Here is a 23,304-nt window from a genome sequence, read left to right as displayed (position 1 = left end):
GGTTGTAAAAGTTTTGAATTCGTATATGTCAGAAAATACCATTTTGTTTAGTTGGAAATAGAATTATGATTTTAGAATAATTTTCCTTCAATACTTCATAGGTATTGTTCCATTTGTTTCTTATATCTGTTGCTGATGAAAAGTTTAAATTGAATCTGATTCTCATCTCTTTGTAATAAGTCTTTTTTCCTCTCTCTGTAGAAGTTTTTTTTTCAGATTTTGAACTCATTTTTAATATTCAGAAGTTCTACTATAATGTACGGGTTTTGTTTTTTTCCTTATTGTATCCTTCTTAGGATCTTTTACTCTAATGACTTCTTTCTTTTCCACACAAGCTCTTTTTACACAGTTCTCTCCCATACCTATTCAAGGCTATGGTTTTTCTCTTTAAATTCATTCCCATCTTCTCTCTGTATTTGAAGGATTCCTCACAGTTTCTGTCTCACCAGAAGCTCCCCTTCTTATTTCCTACTGCAGCTATATATCCATGTGTGTATTTGTTTGTAATATATCTTCTCTTATGTCTAGGTATTTGGTAAGAGGAAAAGAGTGATATCTGCTTAGTTTGCCCTCTTGAATCTCAGTTCTTTTTATAACTTCATCTGCCAGAATTATCCTCCTGTAGTCAGGATGTACTTGGATCATATGCTGACTTGTCACCATTTTCCCTTGGCTCAACAAATAGCAGCCTCTAAGTTATTTTCATGTCAACTAACCTCAGCATGCAATCTCTTTTTCAGTATATAGGTACTTTAATTACTGCAGTAATTTCAAACCCTTTACTGTAGGTCACTGAAATGAAACTATATTAGAACAACTTTTCATAATCTATATTAGTTTTAGAAAAACTAACATGCAAAATATAAGGGAGGAGCAAATCCCCTAGCTGATTGGTGGCTAAAATTGTCAAAGCCCATTCAGAGAGCAAGGTAATATGTTGGGAAGAAATAGCAACAGCAGCAGGGGAAAGCAATATGAAAAGTTGCACTGTGAGACAGGGTAGAAGTAGAATTGGCTGAGTGGCGGGGGGGAAGTGAGCTCTGACAGAGAGCATACATAAAATGTGCTCTACATAAAATGTGCTCTACATAAAATCTGTACATGGAGATTTTCTTGCTTTGACAGTCATATATGTGACTCTCCATCCTGTGGTAGGTGAGAGTTATGAGGAGTCAGGCCCTGGATCTAAGGGCTCTGGAGATAAACTTCCATGAGTGTCTCAGGCATCGTGTTGTCCCTGAGCCTCTTACTTAGCAGAGCATTGCCCAAGCTCACCCTTCTCCCATTATCCCCATCCCTCTTTGTCTTCCACCCCCCTCCCAAACTGGCTCACTTTTACTTATCCAGAAATCTAAATAGATATGTACAAAAATAAATTTACAGAGCTATCTTAATTTTAAGAAAATCAGAATCTAAATAGTCTAATTGAAATGTTTAAATAATGTTTATGAAATGGCCTCTCAATACTAATTTTATCATTGATGCCTCGGCCTTTGTTATTTTCAGTGATTTATAGAATTTCACATTTATTTAATATTTATTCCAAAAACAACTTTATAATTGAGTGAATATGTTTCTAGAGGTAAACTTTTATGACACAATAGGTCTAATCACTGTAGGTATTATTTTGATCAAGTAAAATTTTCTTTCATTTTAGCATTTATTGTGTTTATCCCAACATTAAATATCATCTGTAAATCTTGGTTAACTTATTATTTTTTTCCATTAAAATTCTTCGTCATCTGTCTTAAGTAAGCTTTAAAAGGGTTTAAATTAAATTTTAAACTTCTACACAAAGCCATGAGATGCCTATTATCCCTTTTAACTTCACTCTATAGGCTTATAATGAAAAACATTTTTAATTAATCCTTTATGCTCTTTTAGGACTTAAAAATAGAAAAGAATGAAATTTTCAAACCAACTTATACTTCTGTTGAGCATGTAATTCTATTTAAACATATAAAAATATATTGAATCCTAATTTCATAAAGTTTTAAATACTTCGGAAGTAGTCATCCTGAAAAAAACAAGTAAACAAAATAATGTACACTTTAAACTTTTAAAATCTATTAGTAAGAGCTTATTTCCTCAAGGGTTAAACATATTTGCAACATAAAACAGCCAAATATTAAAACCATTCCACATGCTTTAGTAGAAACTTAAAATTTAAAACATTTTACCTGGAAATCTAAACTAAGTAGGCTTTGCTTGGTGTCATTTAAGTCTCCAGATGAAAATGAAACAAAACCAGAGCTTTCTTTAAAACAAAGAAGGGATTGTTGAAAATTGTTAACTGACTTCTTTGCAAAATCTAAAATAACTGCTTCCCTTGGGGATACATGCCTTTCGGTTCTTTGTGCAGAAAATCAGCCAAGAGAGTAACCAGGGAAAATAGTTACCAAGGCAAATATTTGTTCTAAATCATGGGAAAAGTGGAAAGCAGCAGAGGGGGGGAAAAGCATTAGTCTGTAGGCTGAGAAGGCGGAGTTGGAAGCACAAAAGGGGAGCTTGATTAAGAAATGCGTGATTTTCATAGACTAATTACATTAAAAATCTTAACGTTCCAAGTTAGAGGACTATGCCTTCCTGGAATGCCTTTAATTGGGTTAATGTTATTTAACTCTCTCGTCGGCTCTCTGCCTGCCACACCAGTCTCACACACAATATTGTTAACAAAACAGAAAGCTGTTACATATTAATGTCATTGAAATTATGTAACTTCCAACCTTAAGCAATAAGAAGAAAATATTCAAGGGAGCTATGAGGCTTCTGATTAAGGTAACTGGCAAATTAATTATCTACCTCAGCCTCAGTTTCTTCATCTGCAAATAAGCAGGTCAGAGACAGATCAAGGTTCCTGGCCCACAGTGCTGCTTATAGAGGACCTTGGGTGAGTTACTGCTGTTTGTGACTAAAGTTTTTTCTTTGTACAGCTGGGATGGTAATACCTATCTTTCAAATTTTTGTGCAGATAGAATGAATAGCACATACAAAATGCCTGTCGTAGACTAGGTAATTATAATATCTATTTTTTAAAATTCTTACTTACCTCATGGGTCTAAATTATTTGACAGAGAGAAGATACATTTTTGTCTTTCCAAAATCTTAACATGACCTGGATAGATCAAATCAAGATGATGGACTGAGCACATGGGCCACCCAAATTCCTAAAAATAACAAAAACTATGTTTGTTTTTAAAAATGTAACACTGCACTACAAAATAATTAGTACTATTAGAAGACAAGAAATGTTGAGAAATTCCTTGAAAACTGAAGGTACATAGGCTCTGTCTGGCAGACGACAACAAAACACGTATGAGACAGGGTAACTCTGAGGGTGTTCCAGGTTTAGAAATTATAGATCCTGGGAATGGTGAGATTCGTTGGGAAACTGTACTCAAGAGAAGCAGGGCATATGACCCCAACCTTCCTGATGTCTCCATCATTTGTTCAAAATATTAGGCATTTACCCCCAAATTCAACCCATGTTCTCTTCCACTTGGCCCTGGGTGTCTAGTAGAAAAGGGAACCCCCATCTTCAGAATCCAGACTAGCTCAACCCAGTACAAGCACAAAGTTGACTATCTCCACCCACACATTCAGAGCTTTGGGTCAGTGTTCTTAACATATGCAGGTAGCCCAAGATTACCAAACATTTGCAAAGATTCTAACATTAGAGATAGGAGTTCCCCTCATCTCCACCCCAAAATACCTACCCACAATCGGAAAAGAGCTTTGGAAATTTAATCAAGAATGAGAAGCCACTACAGACCTATTTGAATTGCAAAAACCAAAACACTGATAATACCAAATGCGGGTGAGAATGTGAAGCAACAGGAATTCTCATTCATTGCTTGTGGGAGTACAAAATGGTACAGCCACTTTGGAAGGTAGTTTGGTGGTTTCCTAGAAAAATTCAGCAGTCATGCTCCTTGGTATTTACCCAAATAAGTTGAAAACTTATGTCCACACAAAAGCCTGCACACAGATGTTGACAGCAGCTTTATTCATAGTTGCCAAAACTTGGAAGCAACCAAGATGTCCTTCAGTAGGTGAAAGGATAAACTGTGGTGCATCCTACAATGGAATATTATTCAGTGCTAAAAAGAAATGGGCTATTAAGCCATGAAAAGACATGGAGCAACCTTAAATGCATATTACTAAGTAAAAAAAAGCAATTCGGAAATGGCTATGTACTATGTGATTCCAGCTATGTGACATTCTGGAAAAGGCAAATCTATGAAGACAGTAAAAAGGTCAGTGGTTGCCAGGGGTTGGTGGTGGGAGGAATGAATAGGTGGAACACAGGATTTTTAGGGCAGTGGAAATACTCTGTATGATATCATAATGATGGATACACGTGTTTATACTGTTGTCTAAACTCATAGAATGTACACACCAAGAGTGAACCATAATGAAACTATAGACTTGGGTGATTATGATGCATCAGTATAGGTTCATCAGTTATAACAAATGCACCACTCTAGTGGGGGATGTTGATAATAGGGGAGGCTGTGTGATGGGGGGGACTAGGGATATATGGGAAACCTCTGTAACCTTCCTATCAATTTTTCTGTGCATCTGAAACTGCTCTAAAAAAAAGTCTTTAAAAAAAATGTGGCCTGGGGCTTCCCTGGTGGCACAGTGGTTGAGAGTCCGCCTGCCGATGCTGGGGACGCGGGTTCGTGCCCCGGTCCGGGAGGATCCCACGTGCCGCGGGTTGGCTGGGCCCGTGGGCCATGGCCGCTGGGCCTGCGCGTCCGGAGCCTGTGCTCCGCGGCGGGAGAGGCCACGGCAGTGACAGGCCCACGTACCGCAAAAAAAAAAAAAAAAAAAAAAGTGTCCTGATTTATGCATTGTTTTGGGAGGAAAACAATGTGGATGACATGCAGTATTGGACACATTGCTTGCTTAGGGCAAACAGAAACATATTTTTTTTAAAAAAACGTTTTACTTTATATTGGAGTATAGCCATTAACAGTGTTGTGATAGTTTCAGGTGCACAGCAAAGTGACTCAGCCATACCTATACTTGTATCCATTCTCCCCCAAACTCCCCTCCCATCCAGGCTGCCACATAACATTGAGCAGAGTTCCTCGTGCTATGCAGTAGGTCCTTCTTGGTTATCCATTTTAAATATAGCAGTATATACATATCAATCCCAAACTCCCTAACTATCCCTTCCCCCCACTCTTCCCCCATGATAACCATAAGTTTGTTCTCTAAGTTTGTGAGTCTGAGAAACTCTTCTATAATGGATTCCTAGAAGTGAAATGCTGGGACCGAGTATACCTATTGTTAAGTTGTCCTCAAAATAAACAGGATAGGGACTTCCCTCGTGGTCCAGCGGTTAAGACTCCACGCTCCCAAGGCAGGGGGCCCAGGTTCGATCCCTCATCAGGGAACTAGATCCCGCATAACTAAAAGTGCCCGCATGCCAGCAACTAAAGATCCCATGTGCCACAACTAAGACCCAGCAGAGTGAAATAAATAAATAAATAAGAAACAGGACAAATTAACAATAGCTATACTCTGTCCCAGCATATCACTTCTAGGAATCCATTGTAGAAACACATCTTTCTCTGCATAAGTGTGCCTCTAGGAAAGTACTTTGAAGTATTGTTCCCAAGGGGGGAGGGGAATTAACCAGTTATATACTGATAGGGAACAGTAGGCTGCCATAAAGCTACGTAGAGAGACCGAAGTAACTGTTATATAGACATGCAAAATTGTCCACAATATACCAAGAGGAAGAAAGAAATTTTAAAATAGTACACGTGCTATTATGTTCCCTTCTTTTAATGTATACAATTTAACATCTTCCTAGAGAACAAATTGGAAGAAATAAACAACAAACTGTTAGTGGTTATCTTTGGGTGATGGAATTATGGGAGGATTTTAGTATGTAATTCTGTACTTTTATAATGTTTTGAGCTTTTCATAACCAGATCAGAAAAAAAAGAACTTTTTTTAAAAAATCTTTAAACAATCAGAAAAAGAAGAAACTTAAATAGCAGCATAGAGGAATAGCCAAGATTATCATACCAAGATTGGCAAAGTTGCGGAGAACCAGATTATACAGTTTCTGAGGTCCCTGCTCTAAAATCTTGTGGGTTAATGGACTGTTACATGAGTCCTGCAGAAACTATGTTAACCACAGTAGTACATGGGAAATGCTGGTATTGGTGCTCTCCTCCTTTTTATTACTGCAGCCATAACTATGTTCTAAAGCTTGGCTCTGACAGCCACTCTGCAGAGTTTGGTGTTGGTCACCAAACAGGGTGTCAACAGGTCCCTGAGTGCCCAGGCTACAAGCACAGCCAGCATGGGTTCCAACTCCAAAACATGTGTTTGAGTAAAGTCACCTTTTCAATATTTTCAATGAGTTAGTCTTTCTTTTAAGGGTGTAGTTGCTCAGATAAAGCTAAATTTCCCCTCTCAGAAATGGGAGTCTTATCTTGCTTCAGGCCTGTTCTATATCCCTTGCTAGTGCCATAGTTAAATGCCTTTTCAGCTAACTCACGCTGAAGTGTGACAGTGCTTCATTTGCTTTCATTGAATTTACCCTCTCAGAGGAATATTTACATTTAAGTGGAGTACTAATGTATGAATATGCCATGATACATTCCCCTATCAGTGGACATTTGGATTTTTCCCCTTTTTGAGTTTTGGTGCATTTTTCCAGATTGCTTTCCAAAAACATTCTTGTAATGTATACTCCCACCGGAAATATGTAAAATGTCCATTTATCTGCCACTTTATTTTTTAAATGATTTTTGTATGTTTGAATAGGTAATATATATAAGTAGCATAAATTTTTTAAATACACGGTTAAAATTTTCAGTTTTCTATATCCAATATTGGAGGATTAGATGATTCTACCAACCTTCCCTTCAAAGACAACTAAAAAACTGGATCACTGGATCACTATTTAAAAACATCTTAAAATCGTCAATGAGATTAAAAAAAAAGACCATAAGGAATCACTGGGTTTAGATCTGAGAGGGTTCATGAGCACCTTTTTGCCCTGGCGGTGTTTGTCAAAAATATTAAAAGCAGGGCTTCCCTGGTGGCGCAGTGGTTAAGAGTCTGCCTGCCGATGCAGGGGACACGGGGTCGTGCCCCGGTTCGGGAAGATCCCACATGCCGCGGAGCGGCTAGGCCCGTGAGCCATGGCCGCTTAGCCTGCGCGTCCGGAGCCTGCGCGTCCGGAGCCTGTGCTCCGCAACGGGAGAGGCCACAACAGTGAGAGGCCCGCGTACCGCAAAAAAAAATTAAAAGCAAAAATATCAATGAAATAGAAAAATTCATGCAGGAGACAGGATCAACACTGCCAAAAAAAAATTTTTTTTAACAGAACTAATAAAATATTTAGCAAGACTGATGCAGGAGAAAGGGAAAAAGCACAGATCACCAGTATGAGGAATAGGAAAATTTCTATTACTACAGAGTGAAAACAGTTAAAATCAGAGGATATTATAAACAACTTTATGCCAGCAAATTTAGACAGTATGGATACTTCCTAGAAAAAGACAATTTAATAAAACTGTCAGAAGAAGAAATAGAAAATCTGAATTGTCTACTATTGAAACCATAAATTCAAACCTTCCCACAAAGAATACTATAGGCCTATATTAATCAACAAATTCTACCAAACAATTCTTTAAGGTCAGCATAACCATACCATACCGCAACCTGACAAGGACATTACAAGAAAGGAAAATTATAGATCAGTCTGACTAGTGAACATAGATTTTAAAAAAAGTAAAATATTAGCAAACCAAATCTAGCAGTATATAAATAGCATAATATATCATGACTACACTAGGTTTATTTAAGAAATACCTGGTTGATTTAAGGATAAAATCCAAACATTATATTATCACCTTAATGTTTAAAGAAGGAAGAGAGAAAAAGCTGTTACCATACTAAAATAGAAGGGAACTCCTTAGTCTGTCAGAGTTATCTACAAAAAAACAACATACTTCCACTCCTAGCTATATACCCAAGAGAAGTGGAAACATAAATCCACATGGAAACTTGTACACGAATTTTGAATTGTGTAGCTACACTATTCATAACAGCCAAAATGTGGAAACAACTCAAATATCGATCAGCTGATGGACGGATAAAGTGTGATCTGTTTCTACAATGGAATGTTATTCAGCAATAAAAAGGAATGAAGCACTGATGCATCCATGTTCAACATGGATGAACCTCAAACAGATTATGCTCAGTGCAAGAAGCCGGTCACAAGAGGCCACATATTGTATGACTCTTTTTTTTTTTTTTTTTGCAGTACGCGGGCCTCTCACTGTTGTGGCCTCTCCTGTTGCGGAGCACAGGCTCTGGACGCGCAGGCTCAGCGGCCATGGCTCACAGGCCTAGCTGCTCCGCGGCATGTGGGATCTTCTCGGACCGGGACACGAACCCGTGTCCCCTGCATCGGCAGGCGGACTCTCAACCACTGCGCCACCAGGGAAGCCCTGTATGGCTCTTTCATATGAAATGTCCATAATAGGCAAATCCGTACAGGCAGAAAGTAGATGAGTGGTTGTTGGGGTGAGGAGGGTAAGAGTTGGGATGGCACAATGGGGAGTGACTGCTAATGGGTACAGGGTTCCTTTATAGAGTCACCAAAATGTTCCAAAAGTAGGTAGTGGTGATGGCTCCCAACTATGAAAATACTAAAAACACTAAATTGTGTACTTTAAAAGGGTGAATTTAATGATATATAAATTATATCTCAGTAAAGCTATTATTAAAAAATACTCAGTGTTGAAATATTGAAAGTTTTCCCTTTCTGGGAATAAGACAAGCAGGCTCACTGAAGGTCCTGGCCAGTGCAGTAAGGCAAGAAAAAGAAAAAAATGTTTTAAATGTATAAGTAGAAAATCAAGGGCTTCCCTGGTGGCACAGTGGTTAAGAATCCACCTGCCAGTGCAGGGGACACCGGTTCGAGCCCTGGTCCAGGAAGATCCCACATGCCGCAGAGCAACTAAGCCCGTGGGCCACAACTACTGAGCCTGTGCTCTCGAGCCCATGAGCCACAACTACTGACCTCACGCACCACAACTACTGAAGCTCGCACGCCTAGAGCCTGTGCTCCGCAACAAGAGAAGACACCACAATGAGAAGCCCACGCACCACAACAAAGAATAGCCCCTGCTCGTCGCAACTAGAGAAAGCCAGCGCACAGCAATGCAGCCAAAAACAAATAAAGAAATAAATTTATTTTAAAAGAAAATTAAGTAAAAGAAGGAAAAATCTCTGATTAGCCCAGGTAAAATCGTTGTATACATAGAAAATCTGAAATGGTGGCGGGAAGGGGTTGGGGACCGTGAAATGAGTAAAGGGGCTCAACTGTGTGGTGACAGACGGAAAATAAATTTTCTGTGGTGAGCAAATTGCAGGGTATACAGGAGTAGAAATATAATGTTGTACACATGAGACTTATATAATGTTAAAAATCAATGTTACCTCAATAGAAAAAGAAAATCTGAAATAACTTTCAGAAAAATTATTAAATCATCTAACATGTTTTCCAGATATACAATTAATAAATAAAAATCAATTGTGTCTTTCTATGGTTAGAGAATTAAAGAAAAAGATGTATTTTTTTTGTTTTTATTAAACTAGACAAATTCTAAAATGTACATGGAAATACAAAGGCCAAAGAATAGCCAAGCCATTCTTGAAGAAGAACAAGGCTAAAGGACTTTCTGTCCTAAATATCAAGTCTTATTATAAGAAGCTACAGTAATTAAGACAGTTTGGTAATAACACAAGGAAAATCAATAGACCAATGGAACAGAAAGTAGCACAAGAATTCATTCACATTCGGCTACTTGATTTTTGAGAGAAGTGGCCCTGCCAGGTGAATTTAGAGGGACTGAGGAACAAAGACAGAAGAGACTGTAGATATTAAAACAGGCCATGGACTTGTTCTGCTGTGCTCCAGAGACTAGAACCAAAATCAATGGACAGATGATACAGACAGGCTGATTTGGGCTGAGTTTAAAAAACAAAAGCCCTTTCTCATAACTAGAAGTGTCCAACTGAGCTGCCTACTGAGATGCTAAGTCCACTAGACTGAAAGGATTCTAGTAGAAACTAGATGACATTCTACTGGAAATGCTGCAGAAGGTAATTCTCAGACACTGAACTCGATGATATCATTTTTTTCCTGGGCTAAGGGATTTTCTTTTTTTTTAAATTTTTATATTATATTGGAGCATAGTTGATTAACAATGTTGTGTTAGTTTCAGGTGTACAGCAAAGTTATTCAGTTGTACATGTATCTATTCATTTTCAAGTTATTTTCCCATTTAGGTTATTACAGAATTTATTTAGGCTGCTCTGGGTCTTAGTTGCAGCACACAGGATCCTCATTGCTGCATGCAGGATCTTTAGTTGTGGCATGTGGAATATTTAGTTGCGGTATGTGAGATCTAGTTCCCTGACCAGGGATCAAACCCGGGCCCCCTGCATTGGGAGCATGGAGTCTTAACCACTGACCACCACGCAAGTCCCTAGGTTATTACAGAATATTGAGCACTGTTCCCTGTGCTATACAGTAGGCCCTTGTTGGTTATCTGTTTTAAATGTAGCAGTGTGTACATGTCAATCCCAAACTCCCAATCTATCCCTCCTCCCCTACCCTTCCCCTCTGCTAACCACAAGTTGGTTCTCGAAGTTTGTGAGTCTGTTTCTGTTATGTAGATAAGTTCATTTGTATCATTTTTTTTTAGATTCCGCATAGGTGATATCATGATATTTGTCTTTCTCTGACTTACTTCACTTAGTACGATAATCTCCAGTTCCATCCATGTTGCTGCAAATGGCATTATTTCATTCTTTTAATGGCTGAGTAATATTCTGTTGTTTATATGTACCACATCGTCTTTGTTCATTCATCTGTCAATGGACATTTAGGTAGCTTCCATGTCTTGGCTATTGTAAACAGCACTGCAATGAATATTGGCATGCCTGTATCCTTTTGAACCATGGATTTCTCTGGACATATGCCCAGGAGTAGGATTGCTGGATCATCTGGTAACTCTATTTTTAGCTTCTACTTTTTTTTTTTTTTTTTGCTGTACGCGGGCCTCTCACTGTTGTGGCCTCTCCTGCTGCAGAGCACAGGCTCCGGACGCGCAGGCCCAGCAGCCACGGCTCACAAGCCCAGCCGCTCCGCAGCATGCGGTATCCTCCCGGACTGGGGCACAAACCCGCGTCGCCTGCGTTGGCAGGCGGACTCCCAACCACTGCGCCACCAGGGAAGCCCTATTTTTAGCTTCTTAAGGAACTTCCATACTGTTCTCCATAGTGGCTGTACCAATCTACATTCCCACCAACCATGTAGGAGGGTTCCCTTTTCTCCACACCCTCTCCAGCATTCATTGTATAGATTTTTTGGTGATGGCCATTGTGACAATTGTGAGGTGATACCTCATTGTAGTTTTGATTTGCATTTCTCTAATAATTAGTGATGTTGAGCATCTTTTCATGTGCCTCTTGGCCATCTGTATGTTGTCTTTGGAGAAATGTCTATTTAGGTCTTCTGCCCATTTTTTTTTTTAATTTAGTTGACATGTATCTTTATTTATTTGTTTATTTATTTTTGGCTGCGTTGGGTCTTCGTTGCTGTGCGCGGGCTTTCTCTAGTTTCAGCAAGCGGAGTCCACTCTGCATTGCGGTGCGTGGGCTTCTCATTGCAGTGGCCTCTGTTGTTGCAGAGCCCAGGCTCTAGGCGCACGGACTTCAGCAGTTGTGGCTCGCAGGCGCCAGAGCACAGGCTCAGCAGCTGTGGCACCTAGTTGCTCCGCAGCATGTGGGATCTTCTTGGACCGGGGCACGAACCCGTGTCCCCTGCATCAGCAGGCAGACTCTCAACCACTGCACCACCAGGGAAGCCCACCAATTCTTAACCACTGTGCCACCAGGGAAGTCCCGACATGTTTTGTCTCATCAGTCTAAAGCAGCAGTTCTCCAGTTCTCTCTCTCTCTCTCTTTTTTTCTTTTTTTGGTCTTTTTTGGTCTTTCATGACATTGACATTTTTGAACAACGTTTTGTAAATTGTTTTGTAAATCTTTAACTTGGATAGGTTATTCTTTCCTCATGATTAGATTTTGGTTAAAGTTTTTGGCAGATGTATTGGATGAAAGGTACTGTTCCCTGTTCAGTGCTGACCTCAGAACATACTTGATCTGATGTCTCATTATTCCTGATGTTAAGTTTGATCTCCTCACTAAGGTGATGTCTGCCAAATCTCATCTTTGAAAAGGGACCTTTTTCCTTTGAAATTAATAAATAACCTACTGGATGACATTATATGACACAATCTGTTCCCTATAATCTTTCACCTAATGATTTTAGCATCCATTGCAGATCAGTTCTTACTATGGAGGTTGCAAAACAGTGATTTGAAATTCCATCATTCATTTCTTATTTGGTGGCATTCTTTTGTGAAGAAGAGCTTTCCATCCTTCCCACCCTCCTTTTGAATGTTTTTGCTATCAGCATGAACTCATGGATTCTTTTTTTTTATGCCATCCATTATGTCATTTTTCATTTTGTTCCCAAATTATCAAAAAGTTAACCTGTCGGTGTTCCTTCAAGTAAGCAGTTGTGTTCAGTAATGTTCTATAAGTTTCTTTGAGAGACTGTATACATCTTTTAATGTATTTAATTCTAAATACTTCCATTTTTGTATTTTTTAAACATCTTTATTGGAGTATAATTGCTTTACAATGTTGTGTTAGTTTCTACTGTATAACAAAGTGAATCAGCTATATGCATACATACATCCCCATATCCCCTCCCTCTTGCATCTCCCTCCCACCCTCCCTATCCCACCCCTTTGGTGGTCACAAAGCACCAAACTGATCTCCCTGTGCTATGCAGCTGCTTCCCACTAGCTATCTATTTTATATTTGGTACTGTATATATGTCAGTGCTACTCTCTTACTTCACCCCAGCTTACCCTTCCCCCTCCCCGTGTCCTCAAGTCCATTCTCTACGTCTGCGTCTTTATTCCTGTCCTGCCCCTAGGTTCATCAGAACCTTTTTTTTTTTTTTTTAGATTCCATATATATGTGTTAGCATATGGTATTTGTTTTTCTCTTTCTGACTTACTTCACTGTGTATGATAGACTCTAGGTCCATCCACCTCACTACAAATAACCCAATTTCATTTCTTTTTATGGCGGAGTAGTATTCCATTGTATATATATGCCACATCTTCTTCATCCATTCATCTGTTGATGGACACTTAGGTTGCTTCCATGTCCTGGCTATTGTAAATAGTACTGCAATGAACATTGTGGTACATGTCTCTTTTTGATTTATGGTTTTCTCATGGTATATGTCCAGTAGTGGGATTGCTGGGTCATATGGTAGTTCGATTTTTAGTTTTTTAAGGAACCTCCATACTGTTCTCCACAGTGGCTGTATCAATTTACATTCCCACCAACAGTGCAAGAGTGTTCCCTTTTCTCCACACCCTCTCCAGCATTTATTGTTTGTAGATGTTTTGATGATGGCCATTCTGACCGGTGTGAAGTGATATCTCATTGTAGGTTTGATTTGCATTTCTCTAATGATTAGTGATGTTGAACATCCTTTCAAGTGTTTGTTGGCAATCTGTATATCTTCTTTGGAGAAATGTCTATCTAGGTCTTCTGCCCATTTTTGATTGGGTTGTTTGTTTTTTGGATATTGAGTCGCATGAGCTCTTTGTAAATTTTGGAGGCAAATCCCTTATCGGTCACATTGTTTGCAAATATTTTCTCCTATTCTGTGGGTTGTCTTTTCATTTTGTCAGTGGTTTCCTTTGCTGTGCAAAAGCTTTTGAGTTTAATTAGGTCCCACTTATTTATTTTTGCTTTTATATCCTTTACTCTAGGAGACTGCTCAGAAAAGATGTTGCTGCGATTTATCTCAGAGTGTTCTGCCGATGTTTTCTGCTAAGAGTTTTATAGTATCCAGTCTTGCATTTAGGTCTTTAATCCATTTTGAGTTTAATTTTGTGTATGGTGTTAAAGAATGTTCTAATTTCATTTTTTTATGTGTAGATGTCTGGTTTTCCCAGCACCATTTGTTGAAGACACTGTCTGTCCTCCATTGTATAGTCTTGCCTCCTTTGTCATAGATTAATTGACCATAGGTGTGTGGGTTTATTCCTGGCTTTCTATCCTGTTCCATTGATCTATATGTCTGTTTTTGTGCCCATACCATACTGTTTTGATGACTGTAGCTTTGTCGTATAGTCTGAAGTGAGGGAGCCTGATTCCTCCAGCTCCGTTTTTCTTACTCAAGATTGATATGGCTATTTGGGGGTCTTTGGTGTCTCCATACAAATTTTAAGATTTTTTTGTTCTAGTTCTGTGAAAAATGCCATTGGTAATTTGATAGGGATTGCATTGAATCTGTAGATTGGGTAGTATAGTCATTTTGACAATATTGATTCTTCCAATCTAAGAACATGGTATATCTTTCCAACTGTTTGTGTCATCTTTGATTTCTTTCATCAGTGTCTTATAGCTTTTGGAGTACAGGTATTTTATCTCCTTAGGTACGTTTATTCCTAGGTATTTTATTCTTTTTGATGTGACGGTAAGTGGGATTGTTTCTTTAATTTCTCTTTCTGATCTCTTGTTGTTAGTGTATAGAAATGCAACAGATTTCTGTGTATTAATATTGTATCCTGCAACTTTATTGAATTCATTGATGAGCTCTAGTAGTTTTCTGATAGCATCTTTAGGATTTTCTATGTATAGTATCATGTCATCTGCAAACAGTGACAGTTGTACTTATTCTTTTCCAATTTGGATTCCTTTTATTGCTTTTTCTTCTCTGATGGCTGTGGCTAGGACTTCCAAAAGTGTGTCGAAAAAAGTGGTGACAGTGGACATCCCTTGTCTTATTCCTGATCTTAGAGGAAATGCTTTCAGCTTTTCCCTGTTGATTATGATGTTAGCTGTAGGTTTGCCATATATGACCTTTATTATGTTAAGATATGTTCCCTCTATGCCTACTTTCTGGAGAGTTTTTATCATAAATTGGTGTTGAATTTTGTCAAAATCTTTTTCTGCATCTATTAAGATGATCTCATGGTTTTTATTCTTCAATTTGTTGATGTGATGTATCACACTGATTGATTTACGGATATTGAAAAACTAGAAACAAGAAATTTACGAATGGAAAAGCTCACCAGTAAAGGCAAACATAAAGTAAAGGTAGGAAATCATCTGCACACAAATATGATATCAAAACCAGAAATTTTGAGAAGAGGAGAGCACAAATTCAGGATATTGGAAATGCATTTGAAATTAAGAGATCAGCAACCTAAAACAATTATGTATGTATATAGACTGCTATATCAAAACCTCATAGCAACCACAAATCAAATATCTTTAATAGGTATACACACAAATAAATAAAAGGAATCCAAACACAACACTAAAGAATGTTATCAAATCACAAGAAAACAAAACAGGAAAGGAAAAAAAGCCTACAAAAACAAATCCAAAACAACGAAATGGCAATAAGAACATATTAACAATTACCTTATGTAAACTGATTAAATTATCCAACCAAAAGACATAGACTGGTTGAAAGGATTCGAAAACTAGATCCATATATGTGCTGTCCACAAGAAACCCACTTCACATCTAGAGACACGTACAGGCTGAAAGTAAGGAGATGGAGAAAGGTATTCCATGCAGATGGAAATCAAAAGAAAGTTGGTGTAGCAATACTAGTATCAGACAAAATAGACTTTAAAATAAAGACTGTTACAAGAGCCAAAGAAGGACACTACATAATGATCAAGGGATCAATCCAAGAAGAAGGTATAACAATTGTAAATATATATGCACCCAACATAGGAGCACTTCAGTATATAAGGAAAATGTTAACAGACATAAAAGGAGAAATCAACAGTAACACAATAATAGTGGGGGATTTTAACACCCCACTTTCATCAATGGACAGATCATCCAGGCAGAAGATCAGTAAGGAAACTCAGGCCTTGAATGACATGTTAGACCAGATGGACTTAATTGATATTTATAGAGCATCCCATCCAAAAGCAGCAGATTACACATTCTTCTCAAGTGCACATGGAACATTCTCCAGGAGAGTTCACATGCTGGGCCACAAAGCAAGCCTCAGTAAATTTAAGGAAATTGAAATCATGTCAAGCATCTTTTCCAACCACAACTCTATGAGATTAGAAATCAACTACAAGAAAAAATACTGAAAAAACGCAAACATGTGGAGGCTAAACAATATGCTACTAAACAACCAATGGATCAGGATCACTGAGGAAATCAAAAAATAACCTAGCAACAAATGAAAACGAAAGCACAATGATCTATGGGACATGTGGCAAAAGCAGTTCTGAGGGGAGTATATAGCAATACAGTCTTACTTCAGGAAACAAGAAAAATCACAAATAAACAACCTAGCCTTATGCCCAAAGCAATGAGAGAAAGAAGAACAAACAAAACCCAAAGTTAGTAGAAGGAAAGAAATCACAAAGATCAGAGCAGAAATAAATGAAACATAAACGAAGAAAACAGTAGGAAAGATCAATGAAACTAAATGCTGGTTCTTCGAAATGATAAACAAAATTGATAAACCTTTAGCCAGACTCATCAGAAAAAAGGGAGAGGGCTCAAATCAATAAAATTAGAAATGGAAAAGTATAAGTTACAGTGGACACCACAGAAATACAAAGGATCATAAGAGACAACTACAAGCAACTATATGCCAAAAGAATGGACAACCTGGAAGAAATGGACAAGTTCTTAGAAACATACAATCTCCCAAGACTGAATCAAGAAGAAATAGAAAATATGAACAGACCAGTCACAAGTACTGAAGTTGAAACTGTGATTTAAAAACTCCCAACTGGGACTTCCCTGGTGGTCCAGTGGTTAAGACTTCATGCTTCCACTGCAGGGGGCACGGGTTTGATCCCTAGTCAGGGAACTAAGATCCCGCATGCTGTACAGTGCGGCAAAAAAAAAAAAAAAAAAAACTCCCAGCCAACAAAAGTCCAGGAACAGATGGCTTCACAGGCGAATTCTATCAAACGTTTAGAGAAGAATTAACACCTATCCTTCTGAAACTATTCCCAAAAAATCACAGAGGAAGGAATACTCCCAAACTCATTCTATGAGGCCACCATCACTGTGATACCAAAACCAGAAAAAGATACCGCAAAAAAAAGAAAATTACAGGCCAATATCACTGATGAACATAGTCACAAAAATCCTCAACAAAATACTAGCAATCTGAATCCAGCAATACATTAAAAGAATCATACACCATGATCAAGTGGGATTTATCCCAGGGATATATGGACTCGATGATATCATTTTAATGCTAAGGTTCCATGTGTCTTTGCTTCTGCCTTCTTAAGATGGCATTGTCAGACCACAGGGACCATAGAGGTCCACCCGTCTCTGGGAACTTCCCTCACTCCCTGAGCAGAGTTTGATCAGAGGCCATTCTTAGTAAAACAGGTGACATGGACAGAGGCAAGTTCTAGGTCAGATTCTCTGTCCATGGGTCCTCCAGTCTACTAATTCTGCATCCCTCCTTTGAACTCCCAGATCTCTAGAACAGACCCTGCAACCCCATGCTTAGCATACCGGGCAGAGGACACATTGATGGGTTTCTCTGCATTACTTCTAGGTGTGGAGACAAACTCAAGTGAACGAATGATGCCACTTGAAGATGTTGGGGTGCTGAGTCTTTTTTTTTCAAGATTGTTATCTATTTATTTTATTATTTATTTGGAGCTGCATCAGGTCTTAGTTGCGGCATGTGGGATCCTCACTGAAGCATGCAGGATCTTTCGCTGTGGTGCACGGGCTCTTCATTGTGGTGCTCGGGCTTCTCTCTAGTTGTGGCATGCGCCTTTTCTCTTCTCTAGTTGTGGCTCACAGGCTCCAGGGCGTGTGGGCTCTGTAGTTGTGGTGCGTGGGTTCCAGAGCGCGTGGGCTCTATAGTTTGCGGCACGTGGGCTCTGGTTGAGGCACGCAAGCTTAGTTGCCCCACGGCATGTGGGATCTTAGTTCCCTGACCAGGGATTGAACCTGCATCCCCTGCCTTGTAAGGTGGATTCTTTGCCACCGGACCACCAGGGAAGTCCCTGCTGAGTCTTGATAAGGGAAAAATCTAATGAATTAGTGCCGTTCCTTGTATTAAGATTTGAGTCAAGTGTAAGAGATTACATTTGATATAACAAGTGTTCCTAGGGCCTATCATTTCTTCATTTCATCTTAGTTTGATTTCCTATTGTGCTGCAGGAACAATCATTTGGGGAGGCTGGAAGGGATGAAGGGATTAAGGCAAGAGTATGGGTGAAGGTTCATATATGATATTACAAATGTGCAAAATTATAAATCAAGCTAGGAAATAGTTAAATAAATTATGTTGGGGCTCCATTCTCTTACCCTGTCCAGCATCCTTTATAACTACCTGGAAAGCTGAACTTCTCAGAATTTGCCTCCACAAGAATATGGTGGCTCAGGAAGGAGCAGGATGGTGGCCATTTCCCTCCTACCCCATGTCATGTTCTGCCCCAAGTTTTGACCTGCTTGTGTGGACACCCAGCCCATGCTTCCAAGTTCCTCCTCAACTGCACACAAGCAAACCCTTTGGGCCTAGGGTTGCTCACACTAGCAGTTGGGTATGTCCTTAGGGTGATAGAGCCAGGGAAGAGGCCTGCATGGGCCCTGGAAACTGAGACACTAGGGCAGGAAACTCTGGGGTGTTAGGTGCATACCCACAGCATGATCTTGAGGGGGAGGTGCTAGCTGTAAGAAAGCATGTGGGCCCCTTGCTTAGTGGGAAGGGGAGAGCCAGAGGAAGACCAATGTGGAGCCCATTTCAGAGACTCCAGAGATACACTCTCACCCAGGTCTAAGTGTGGGACTAGGATTACAAACTAAGAAATATCATGAGTGGAAACCATAGTTTTCAGAGAAGAAAATATTCTGAGTGGAGAAATCATATGGTAAGGACTTAGGTGTAGTGGTTATGTGATACACCACAATTCCCAAAAATGATGTCCTCTGTGATATCGTATGTTTCTAAATGTACTTTGCTCTTGAGATAAGCGAAGTGCTACTGTAGTGTAATACAAATCAAGGAAACTATTCTGAAATAATCTGATTTGGGTACAAAAAGTACAGCAAATAAATGTGTGTGAAGCAAGTAGGTTCTCATACATGACTGAAGGCAGCATCTTTATAAACTTATCTGTGGATCGGGAGGAGACCTTTAATATTTGCCAGTCTGGTCTTGTGTATGAATTCACACCTCCCAGGTATCCATTCTTTTGTATTCATGACCTAAACCTAAATGACTCAACTGTCTCGAGAGTGTAACATTCATGCCCAGGTGTTCAATGATGGCAGTGACTGTGTCTCAATGGAATCTTGGTGTCCTTGAATCAGTAACATGGCATTTTGCATAATCATAATTTGTTCTTCTTCACCTACTAATATATTCAGCTTCTGTAAGCCAGAAAGAATCTTACTATATCCTGTCTGGCTGTCCTCAAACTGCCATCTATTTTATCTTCTCATTTTCTCCTTAATTTCTTAAAAGAATATCTACAGGAAATGCCTCCATGTATTCAACTTCCCATTTGTTCCTTAACAAATTCTGCTACTACTGCGATTCTGCTGTGGCATTTATGGTTGTTGTGAAAGTGTCCACTCAAATGTCCAGTGGTCCTCAGAAGCTATCTAATCAGCCTTCTTTTTTTTGTCATTTTCTTATTGATTGCCCTATTCTTGGAAGTCAGTCTGTTCTTACTTCCATCTTGCTTACTTTCTTTCTCATCATCTTTTACTGCCCTTACCCCACACACTTACACATTGTAAACAATGATGTTCCCCATCCTCCATAGCCCTCTTCTCTATCTGTCCTTACTCTCCCTCACGATCTTGTTCATCCGTTAAGCAAACATAAATGAGCAGTAGTCACATTGCTTTAACATATACCAATAAGTTACAGATCTATTCTAAGCTCTAAACTGTTTCCTGAGCTTTATATTCAAATTGCCAACTTCCATTTGTTCAACTTGGCTTAGATCTCTCCCACACGTTGCATCAGCACATCCAGAATAACAAGATGTACTATCTACCCTCCAAAATTTGTTATTCCTACTGTATTCCTTATTGTAAATAACTCATGGAAATACAGAAATGCAAGATTTACCTAATTGCTGGTTTTACTGCTCAGAGAGGTTTTAAATTTTGGTTTTGTCTCTGCTTTTTATAGATGTTTATTTAAGTTTAGGCTTGAAAGGAGATGTGAGTTTATATTATGTCCCTATAGCCAGGATATTGTTTTGCTTATCCAAACTAACCTGTTTTAACACTTGTAATATTCTGACAAGAGTTCAAGAGAGTTAGGTTAAATTTTGTAGAGGAGAAATTTTGTGCAAAGAAAATACATTTGGTATTTATGGTTTAATTTCCATTCTTAAAAACTACAGTAAGTCATTTTTTGCCGTAAGAGTGTGCATTCAAAGCTAAAAATATAATGCATGTTATTATAACACTTAGATAGTTTTGTAGAGTTGCAAAATAACCTAGGAATAGACATTTTTAGTATGTGCATTGGCAGAATCAGGTCCTCTCCTGTTCCTATACATGATGGGGATGGAAGAAAAACAAAGGAACCAGCAGCATTAACTAGTTCCACTGTGTGCCAGACGCCTAGTTCTCTGCTGGACACAGTGCTCAATAAATCCTTCAACCCAGTGATGTACCTTGTTATCCTCCAGTTTACAGAGGAAGAAAGCTGAAGTATTACAGAGGCTAAATGAGGAAACTAAAGCTTCACAGAGTTAAATGATTTGCCTGACTTGCTGAGAAATGGGAGAACTAAGAGTGACTTCAAGTTAGTCTTATTTCTTTCTTTCCACAACAGTCAAGCTAGAGTCACTTTACAGCTTGCCCCTGCAGTGCTCCTTCCCCCAGCAGAAATGGAAGGATGGGTAGAACTATATTCTGCAGCCCACATCAGCAGAAACCGACTCTCATCACCATTATGGCTCCACACACCCATAAAGCCATAGGAGTCAGCCGCCTTCGAGATGAAAACCAGATTGCCTGAGTGTTTGGAGAGCAGACGTGGTAAACATCACTTCAGAGGCATCAGGGCCAGAATTCATCTTGGCCTCTTGCCTCCCAGGGAGGACTGGGTGAGTCACATCCTTCTTTGGAACTAGGTTCTTATCTTTAAAAAAGTCCCCTGTTGACAACTCAGGTGTTTCTCTCTGGCGTTCTGGATATGGCGTTCCCACTTTGGGATGAATCACCGCAGACAGAGCCTCCAGAACTGGTCTTTTCCTATAATTTTCCTCCTGCAAACCCTGAAGCCCATGCATAGCGTGAGGTTTGTGAGACGATTACACAGATGGTAGTTTTAACATTTGTTGGGAAAGGGATTCTTTTCTACTGATACACTGTCTGAAGGAGGTGGCTATAAATCAGAGTAACCACAATATTTACAAAGGTATTTAGTGGAAAAGAAGACTTTGGCAACCGGTTAAGCCATCACTCATGGGGGATAAAGTGAAGCTTGCTTGTGGTTTAATAAATCAAAACATAGTGTGTTTGTCCATGGCCTCATTTTTTCCCCATTACTGGTGGGTGATCTCATCTTTTTCATTTCCATTAGAATCTTTCAGCATCCAAGAGTAGGAAAAAATTAATGTTAACTTCATTTATTATGTTGTATTTCCATTTTTAAACAGAAATTTAATTTTAATTCTGCCAGATTCGTGAATGCAGTTTACAAACTCTTCTAAGATTTGTGGAATTTTTATGAATAGTATTCTGGAAATTACTGACTTTTTTGTGTATGTACAAAGATATCATTTTTGAATTAAGTTCTTTTCTCAATTTGCCCAGATGAAACTCTGGTCTTAAAAAGAATAAAACTAAACCCCTCTCTGCAAATTATAGCAGAATAGTAAATTTAGAAATTGCTAGAAAATGTAAAGAAGACTAAAATTATCCATGGTCATACCCTGTTCAGATAACTAATGCATAAATAATAGTATTTTAAAATACAATGCTCATCTTTATCCTACATTTCTGCCAGAGTGAAGAGTTTGAGTGTTGCCACTCACAGGCACATATGTAAATAATCTCTGCCTTGCCACAATTGGGTAATTAACAACAATTTTTTATTGTTTTAAAAACTCAAGCCTCAGAGATATGGGGACATATGTATATGTATAACTGATTCACTTTGTTATAATGCGGAGACTAACACACCATTGTAAAGCAATTATACTCCAGTAAAGATGTTAAAAAAAAAAAAAAAGAACCTCAAGGCTCCACTTTCTGATAGCCTGCTCTTTTCTTCAGTCCCTAACTTCAGTAACATCTTTTCCAGGAAGCTTTCTCCCGTTCCACAGTTCAACCATTGCACGCTGGCTGTACTACTTTGCCAGCACTGATTACACCCTGCTTTGTATTATAAATAGTGGTTTCCATATGTTTTCCCCAAATGTATGTAAATTCCTTGAGGACTTACACGTATGTGTGCCGGTGATTAAGTCATTCAACAAGTTTTTTTTACTGAGTGCATCTTGAGCTCACTGCTGAAATCTATAACGATAAATAAGGTTGACAGAGTTCTTACTTACAGTCAATTAAAGTCAGTTCTTACTACTAAGGGATCAGACAAATGGCTGCCTTGGTATTAAACAGTATGATCACTTCTGTGGCTGGGTTGTGGGGTGGTATTGGAAATATGCAGGAGATACCCATCTGGAGCTGTCAGAGCAGTTTTTAGCAACATTCAGCAGAAATGATTCTTCCCCTCTTTCCAACACTCATATCTCTTGGTTTTTACAGCCCAACTCCTTTGCCTCACTTAATAATCTCCTTTGCTGATTCCTCCTCTTCATCGACTTGATCTCAGGCCTGAAACCTCTTCTCTAGCTATAATTTCTCTCCAGGTGAGTTTGATCATCTGTATTACCATCTGTATGCTGGAAGTTTCTAGCTGCTTTCTTGACATATCTGTTTCAATGTCTAGGAGTCATCTCAAACCTAAGATTAAATTTGACTATAGACATATTTAAACTGAAACTTAAAAGTTAAATAAGAGTTTGTATACAGAGGGATAAGGTAAGAGAGAATGTTCTAGCCAGAGGGGATAGTGTAGGAGAAAGGCCTGATGAAACTGGCATCTTTTGGGAAGCGAAAGTGATTGTGAGGTGTGGAGGACTGAGTGCAGGAGAGAAGCAGCCAGAT

The 23,304-nt window shown here is 38.9% G+C and overlaps 2 protein-coding genes across 5 annotated transcripts in view; one reads left to right on the top strand and one right to left on the bottom strand.

Moving 5' to 3' along the window:
- ECM2 (extracellular matrix protein 2) overlaps window positions 1-2,415 on the bottom strand; it is a 38,130-nt gene extending 35,715 nt beyond the window's left edge. For 2 of the 4 annotated variants that reach the window (XM_030847217.3, XM_030847218.3), the window contains exon 1: window positions 2,181-2,414. The gene's annotated coding sequence lies outside the window, so the exon portion shown is untranslated. Of the gene's footprint in view, window positions 1-2,180 lie in introns of all 4 variants that reach the window. The other 2 variants (XM_070045776.1, XM_030847219.3) reach the window with 2 other exon arrangements.
- The window catches only part of CENPP (centromere protein P), a 226,367-nt gene that overhangs the window by 175,250 nt on the left and 27,813 nt on the right, over window positions 1-23,304 (top strand). The gene's annotated exons all lie outside the window — the stretch shown is intronic.

The sequence above is a fragment of the Globicephala melas genome, chromosome 6, assembly GCF_963455315.2.
Source record: "Globicephala melas chromosome 6, mGloMel1.2, whole genome shotgun sequence".
Lineage (NCBI taxonomy): Eukaryota > Metazoa > Chordata > Mammalia > Artiodactyla > Delphinidae > Globicephala > Globicephala melas.
The sequence above is the reverse complement of the archived record's forward strand: the minus strand, read 5'-3'. Positions and strand labels throughout refer to the sequence as shown.